Raw genomic sequence first — 8558 nt, forward strand, 5'->3', positions numbered from 1 at the left:
CACATTTCTTCATCACTAGTTTTTTTTAGTTTTTTCAAAACTGAAAAGTCAAGTTGAGACCTTTTTTTGATACAAACAGGAAATATTTGCACTGCAAAAAAACAAAGTTTATTCTAACAACTCATTCAGTTTTGCATTGAGCTGACATTTTTGAGTGAAATTTGCAATGTGTCACTGAGGTGAAATGTGCTCTTTCATTTTATTTAAGTGTCAGTATCTGCAAACATAATCCAAACACTGAGAAATAATTATAAATTATTATGTGCTTCACTTTAAACAATAAAAAGACAAATGTGGAAGGAAACATTGTAGCGTGTTTGAAGGCATGTGCGCAGAGAAATTTAAGCCCATTGCAGGGGGGTCTGTGGCCCTGCAGGTGTCCATGTGGGGAGTTTTATGGGGCCCCGAGCTAAATTAGAAATGGTGTGAAGTCACTATGATTTAGTTTATTAGAATTCTCTGGATTTATCACAATTAAGAATGGACAAGAAGGACTAATACAATCACAGGTTTGTACCATTCAGAGACAGCCCTTCATTTAAAAACAAAATCAACACTAAAATAACAAACTCTCACATGGGCTTGTTCAGGGTGAAAAAAATGAAGTCTATCAAACAGAAGTCTGTATTCATTTTTGGGGGTCTGGGACATGAAAAGGTTTGCGAGCCCCCGAGCCTCCACATGTGCGGATATTTGTTTGAAACTTTCCCTCCTGTCCTCGCCAGCTGTTCCACATTTTATCTGCTTGTCTGCTCTCGGGTTTCATACAGACGACGAGGGTCCGAAGTGCTCAGCCATGCGGTGCAGCTCAAATCCTCCTTCTTTTTCTTTTGACACTTGGCAAATTATTAACGGAGGTCTGGCCGCCTTGAGACGGAGCAGTGAGGGAACACACCTAATAAGATGTTTAACAGCACAAGTTCACACAGATAAAAATCTCCTTTTAGCTATTTTTACGAGGCTCTTCCATCATTCATCTTGGCTGTAGATTTGGCTTTGAGCAGAGGTCTTGGTTACATTTGTCTAATAAAATAAAAAAGGAACTGTCACATGAGCTGTCACTTGATATGTCCCTTATTTTATTTATGATAATAAAATAACATTTCACATAGGCCTACAAGTAGGAAGTGAATCACTGTCATGCCAATGATTCTGCTCAGTTAGCAATGAAAAGAATGAACAGACGCTTCAGGCCTGAGATTTTAAGCTTAATATTTTATATTTTAAAATGACATCATGAGAATAATTTGTTATTGCAATTTTCTTTATTGCGATAAAACAAACAGGGCTGTACATTTCTCCCCTATATGTTTGGCTCTTTGTGGATTATTAATAATTTTGAAATAAAACTGATCATTAAAAATACCATATGATTGTCTCTATATCATTTTTATTTGAGGCCAAAGAATTAGGACGGCATCTCATTTTATTTGTATAAAAATACAAGATATGATACATTTTCCACGAGCCTTAAATTAAATGTAATTAAATCAAAACTCAGTGACCGACTGATGAAAGAGAAATCTGTGACGTTTTAGGATTTAACTTTAAACACAACCATGTTTAATATCCGTCTTTAGAATGTGATATATAATAAAACATAAAACAGCTTCATATTAAGGAAAAAAAAGAACAATGCTATTACTAATATTTATGAATATTGTAGAAGAACAGAAAATGTTTTTGTACTATTACATTTCACCTCAAGGAAACTACCAGAGGGGGAGGGGGGGGGGGGGGGTACTGATTTCAAACAGGTGCACCTTTACCAAAAAAAAGAAAAGACAGGACGTTGTCTCATTATGATGCAGCAGCGGTGATGAATGCAGCAGTGTTTAAGATGCTAATCTGCTGGAATGAGATGCACAACTCAGAGCCACTCGCCTACTGTAGCCAGCAGAGATGCATCATAGAGCCGCTCTCTGCTTCCTCCAGCTCCGCGCGCGAGGATCTCGCTTCCCTCCGCGTGAGTCAGTCCGTCAGATAGCGGCCGCAGCACATTGTTTTATCTCAACTTGAATCACTCCTTAAAGTAAAGTTATGCATAGCGACGCAGGCCTGGCTCACCCGTGACCTGGTGACCTGGCAGAATAAGGGGCTGTCGTGTTAATGTAGGGAGATGACATGCTATTAGCTTTTTGAGCCCTCTCCTCTTTTTAAGGGCCTTGCATTCACAGCTTAAAGCAGGTTCTGTCCTCCGCCCTTTTTACACCCCGCAGGAATAATACCTGTTATCAGGTTTGTATGCAAGAGGCCCTAATGAGGTGTGTTGTTGTGCTAATTCTGCGACATGAAGCCCTCAAAGAGGTGGCAGATGTTTTGTTAAAACGAGGGTAATGTGAGGAAGTTGTTTTTTCTTCAAGATAATGAGGACTGTAGTTTATTTTTAGTGTTAGCTCGCTTGCCCTGCAGGTTTTTCTGCAGGTGTGTGTTACAGGAACCGCAAAAGAGGTGTAAATAAGTTTTAAAACACACAGAAATAAGTGGAAGTTTGGAGTAATTCCCTGTATAATATGATTAGCTGTTGCTTCCCTTGCATGTAACCCGCGTAGTTGAGTAGATGGACTTTGATGATTTAGTACTTTGATATGTTGACATCAAATGAAACAGACACAGTGGGGAAAGAAAGAGGACAAGTCAGACAGAGGTAGTGATTGAGGAAAAGAAAAGAAAAAAAGGCTGTGCATGAGAGCGGGTGGAAATGTGTGTGTGTGTGTGTCTGTGTGCGCGTGTGTGTTCGCTGGTGCGGTTTGCAAGGAGTGCTATGAAAAGTTGGGCTGAGATGGCAAACCTGAAAAGCGTCAAAATGTCTGGATGCATTTGCGTGCGAGCAGAGACAAGAAGGGGTCTTCGGGCTCGCAAGGGCTTCTCCTTGGCCTCCTAATCCCCAGGCCCAGCCATCCCTTCAGGGCATGCCTCAGATCTGGCTCTCTGGCTCTCCGCGCGGACGACCCAGCTCCGCCAGCAGATTTAATATGCTATGTGTTCCTGCTCCCCCGGCTCCCCTCCACCATCATTGTCCCAGAGCGGGACCCCCACTCCCCGCTTCAAGGAGCCTGCTAAAGGCACCTTTCAAGCCGGGTGATGTCTTTGGATAAGGCGTACGTAGGATGTGGGGAAAGTGGTGATGAAGAGGGCGTGAGACTCGAGATATCGCACAGTAATTTTAGATATGTATATTGCACACATCCAGGAATCTTAATGCACTTGGGGCTTTTGCAAACAGCATACTGACACATTCATACACCCCGCCGCACTCAAAAGTGCATGCATGTACATGTAATCTGCTGCTCATTCACACTTCTCTTTCTCTTCCTCCGGTTCTTCTTCCCTCGCTCATACACATGCGTGTTTAGAATTTATTTAGTCTTGTTTTTCTTTCCCCCTCCCTTGTGGAAGCAACTTTTTTCTTTTTTTTTTCATTTGTCTGAAGAAATACGAAATGGGAGGAAAAAAAAGTGGGAGCTCAAGTTGCCTGAGCAGAGGGCTGGGAGAAGGCTGGATTGTTTTCCATGGCTCTGGCCTGTTGGAAACTCCAACTGGACCTGACAATTAGTCTGGTCAACTGCTCTCCCAGAGCGAGGCATCCAAAACGGCCATAAAAAAAGAGGGAAAACAGTAAAGCAAATTTGCATCAAGTGAGTTGAATTAACGATCGATTAAGTCGTGTTTGACTGCTTAACATAAGCCCTGTTGTGGGTCGTGGTCAATTTTTACTGCAAATACGCCGGTTTGTGTGCGAGAATGCAGAGTGTGCCAGCAAGCGGCCGTGTTTTCTTTCTCACACACTTGAGGAGAAACGGGACAAGTCACGCCTGCATGGGGGCGCCGCTCATCCCCTCCTCTGTTTGCTGTAGCCGCCGTAAAAACGTCTTTAAGTCTGCGGTGTGAAGTATGGCAGCAAGAGGTGAAGTGCTTTGGTTTTTGGGGCCCATTTGCTCATGGGCTGCGCGTAAAGTTGAGCTCCTAAAGACACAGCGTGTCCCGGGGCCGGGGGCTGTTATTGCACATGTGGCATTGTGTCAGCTTTGACGGGAGCCGGTTGTGGCATCCGTGAGGGGGTCTGTGCTTTCCTTGGCCGCGGCGCTGATTGGGGGACAGATGAACTGGCCGCTTGCTGTGAACAATGATCTGTCACTTACCCCTGCCTCTTGATGTGTGAAGCCATGAGTCAGGCTCTGTCTGCACCGAGATACACCAGTACGTACACTCTCCGTGCAAATTATCTGAACTGAAAAACGCTTTTCTGTGCATTTTTTCAAAACAAAACTCCTGCCCTCACATCAGTAATTAAGATATGCATTGTCATGCAATAATGCTCACAATGTGCACCCCATGTGTTTGCAATCCCATGCTGCTTAGTTGTCTTTCAGTGGAGTTATCCCTGAGTATTGCTGCATCCTGGAGCGGAGGTCAATGAGGGGGTCTATTGTTTGAATGTCAAATGTAAATCCCAAGGTTAATACCTGAAAGAAGCACATGCCCGGACATTCTCTCTCCTCTCCAAACATGTTTAGATGAGTACCTCTTCCCCCACTCTGCTCCTTCATTTCCGTTGGGGCAAGTTGGAAAGGGAGTGTGTGTGTGTGTGTGTGTGTGGGTGTGTGTGTGTGTGGAGGGGGGCATACCGTATAAACCCCTCTAGTGTGTTCTTCTCAGCAATGAATGCTAACAGACCCTGGCTCTAATAATGCCTCATCTTGGAAAAACAAAAGGGGGAACTCTACTATCTGAGCAAATTTCTGCCCCAACCTGAAAGAGCCCTCCTTTTGACAGCGGAGCATTTGAAGACTAATCGTTTTTTCTCATGCAAAGCACGCTGTTTTAAGAGCCCGGGCTTCGGAAAAAAGAGAGGGGGCTGTGTTTTAACAATACTCCGCAGGGAGTGAGGAACAGGGTTCGGGGAGGGGAGGTTGGGTTGAAGGGGCGGGGGTATTCCTCTCTCCTTTGCTCCTCAGACAAAGCCCAGTTCCTTTCAGGGTTGCATGGGGGGTAGGGTGCATGAGGAAGAGGAGGGAGCATCCAAGAGTTTGAGTTCCTTGAAAGAGAGGGACTCCAGCCGGTTTTCATGACAGTTTGTCATCATGGCTCCTCCACCTTGCAGGGAAAATGTAGGGCCGGCCTTGCAGTGACAGGCCTGGAAAGAAGTGGGCCCCGAGAAAATTTATAGAGAAACAGAAATATTAACGTGTACATGGGGCCCTAAAACGGCTTTGGCTATTCCTGCCAGACTTGTGTTTTTATTAAGAGGGGTCGACATGCTTTGGAAATATATCTTATTCATGAAGAAAGCCAGGTTAGACTTCCCAAAGAATTCATTATATTCCCCCAGATGCGGCTTTGCGGGTTGCAGCCGTCCCTCGGAGGACGTGGAGCGTGGAGCGCGACATTGTAAAGCCTCCCTCAGTGGGCACGGGAGTGCGAAGGGTTCCATTTGTCAAAGGTGCTGGAGTCTTTTTCCCTCCTCAACACTTTCCCGGCTCAGTCTCAAACTCATTGTCTGAGCCAAGGCAGGACATTAGTCACCGCAACACCACGGGAGCCCGCGGGGCTAAGGACCAGCGCTCTGGAGCCCGGGCTGGGACAGAGGGGAGGAGAGAGGGGAGAGGGAAGAACGGAGGGAGGGAGGGAGCGAAGGATAAGGTGAGAGAAGGGCAGAGGAGGAAATGTGGGGTAGCCGGAAAGTGAGGAGGAGAGCGCAGAGTATGTGTGTGGGAGAGGGAGAAAAACCATGGGGGGGTTAGAGGGAGTGGAGTCTGTAGCTCTACCTCAGGGCTCAGTACGTAAGCCCCTGTCTACCCCCCAAAGCTGCTTTCACAAAGAGATTTACAAGACAGGTCTCTGGTGTGCTTTGCTGCCCTGCATTATGAGTGAGTGAGTGTGTCAATGCGTGTGTGTGTTGCTGAAATGGACCTTTTTTTATTTTCAGGACTTGCTTTTGCATCATCTATGCAAGAAAGATACTCACCTAAATTTACCAATCCGGGCAGGTCAGACTCACAACTGCCCCAGTGGAGGAGTGTGAATAACCTATTCCCCCTGGTGGCAGGGTGTGTGTGTGTGTGTGTGTGCGCGTGTGTGCATTCATGTGTGAATGTATTTCACAGATTCACACATACAAGAGATCCTGTTAGCTTTTGGAATTATTTATAAAGCCTGGTTTTGTGTGGCGCTCTAAGTCGCTGTCTCCTCCCATTACTGCCTATGACTCTACCTGGGCTTCCCTCAGCCAGCCTCCCAGCACAAGGAACTGAGTTTGGTGTTATATCAAAACCCTTTGCAGCCACTAGTTTCCTGAGAGACTCACTTTCTTTTCTCTCTCTCTCTCTCTCTCTCTCTCTCTCTATATATACTGGCTAAAGATCTGCTCCTCTGGAAAAATAGTGTTCTCATTTAGAAAGTCATAATCTGTGGAGACAATCTATACACTTCACAGAGACACACAAAGTTATACCGACCCATCCCATATGGCCCTGATTACCCTATAATCCAGGAAAGTTTTTTTCCCCCCCTTTTTCTTGCACGGACCGAGCCGGGTGAAGGTTTTAGTGTGTTTGAGATGGTTTATGCTAATGTTGCTTTTATTGAAACAAGCTGGGATGTGATTATAGTCCTGCTCGGTGCATACGCGCGGTGAACTGCTCTAGTTTCCCTTATCTCCCTCTGGCGTAGAGATCAATGCAAACCAGCTAACGCGGGGTAATAAGCCATTAGTACACACATTGTTGGAGAGATTTACATACATCGACCGGCGAACTGATAAACTGGGTTCCGTGTCCTAGAGGTAAGAATTATTGTGTGTGTGAGTGATTAGCTGTGTGTGAACCGTCGCCGGGTGATCTCTTCCCTCCGACTGCCAGTCCTGTGTGATAGGTGCCAGATTGCGTAGCTGGGAGCCAGGTTGTCTCTGCTTGTCAGGGGAGCAGGGGTGGAGGAGGGGAGATGTGAGGGTGATTACACTGTACACTGTTCCTCTGATCTGATTCATCACTAACCGTCTCTCCTGCAAAGGGTGAACTTATTATCCCTGTCTCAACTTCCACCGTGGAGCCAGCTGCTCTCCATGCTTCCCAATTAACCCCAGGCTCCCGTCAAACGCTCCAATTAAGGCCTCCTCCTCCTCCGCAAATGTATTTGCCTGCGTTAGCGGGGGCCCGACTCCGGTTGGGATGCTCGAGCGTGCGGAGAGGAGTGAATGAGTGAGCCGGCAAGCGTTGAGCATGTTTGTTTGGTAGCTGTCCTAAGCGATGGTGTTACAGCTCCCAGATTTATTCGAGGCGGGGTTGCAAACAGCTGAAACGAGTAAATACACCCAGATGTTTGGCTCCCTCGCGATCGAGTCGGCGGGCCTGAGGGGGGCCGCCTGTCTAATGACGGTCTTGTTTTTAGGGGGCCATTTTGTGACTGTGCTCTTTGGAGTTTATGGGAAGTTTTTTGTCAAACACTCGGCAGCGCTGTGAGGTTTATGGCATCTTATTTCAGCGCTGTGTGGCGTGCTATCGTCTCGGTATTTGAGTTGCGTGAGTCGTTTCTACTGGGAGAGTGAGTGAGTTTCTTCCCAACTCAGCCTTTCAAAATCCCCCCAAAAAACTCAGCTGCGTGTTTCTGATGAGCAACAGCATGTGTGTGTGTGTGTGTGTGTGTGTGTGTGTGTTTTGGAGTGTTGCTGTAGGTGTGGTACAGGTTTTGCAGCACTGGCAAATCCTCTGAGACTTCCTGTGCGTGCGTGCATGTGTGTGTGTGTGTGTGTGTGTGTGTGTGGAGCCGACGCAGAGGGATGGGGGGGCTCTGTGGCTGATATGAAAGTGAAGGGAGAGAGTTGTCTCCCGACGCTGCCGTTGGGAGAGCCGTCAGGGAGCTAGAAGTCTCCGGGACTCCCTCTGAGCTTCAGCTGTCTTTGATCTCATACCTCCGCTGCCATATACTCCATACTACTATAGAACACACTCTCGCCTGCCGCCAATCCTGCAGCACGGACCCAGGGGTCACGTGGATGGGACTCATAACTTGTATGCTCCACTTACAGACCTGCACACAGGGCCAGTGAACCCATTCAGTGCTGTGGTTTCACATGAAAGCACTACTTGCACAACGAAGATCGATGTGAACTTCAGTAACTGCAGGAAGAAGAAAATATTGAGCTGCAACAGCTGACTGCTTACATCATCAGTTAATCTGTTTCCATTAATTAGTAAATAATTTAGTGTATAAAATGTCAGAAACTAGGGAAAAGTGCCCACTTGAAGTTTCCAAAACCCACAGATGTCCAGTTTACAATTACATAAAACAGAGAAAAATAGGCAATTTTCCCTTTAGGAGCTGGAACAGCAAATGCTTTGCATTTTTCTTGATAAACGACTAATTGATTCAACTTATCAACCAAGCGTTTCAGCATTAGATAATAAAAAAGCTCTGAATAATGGGAAATCGACCATGCTGATGAAAACAGACATATTTAATCACTGTTTTTTTACAAGTGTGATTCGTTTCTCTGTTATTTTAAGACCAGCACAGCCACCTCATTAAAGGCATGCACTTTGTATTGAGCGTACTCTCCC

General features: G+C 46.0%; 1 protein-coding gene across 1 annotated transcript in view; it reads left to right on the plus strand.

Annotated features, from left to right (window-relative positions):
- Window positions 1-8558, plus strand: part of gli3 (GLI family zinc finger 3) — an 83874-nt gene that overhangs the window by 1005 nt on the left and 74311 nt on the right. The window lies entirely within an intron of this gene.

This window comes from Anarrhichthys ocellatus, unplaced genomic scaffold, assembly GCF_004355925.1.
Source record: "Anarrhichthys ocellatus isolate YVR2014 unplaced genomic scaffold, GSC_Weel_1.0 scaffold10, whole genome shotgun sequence".
NCBI lineage: Eukaryota > Metazoa > Chordata > Actinopteri > Perciformes > Anarhichadidae > Anarrhichthys > Anarrhichthys ocellatus.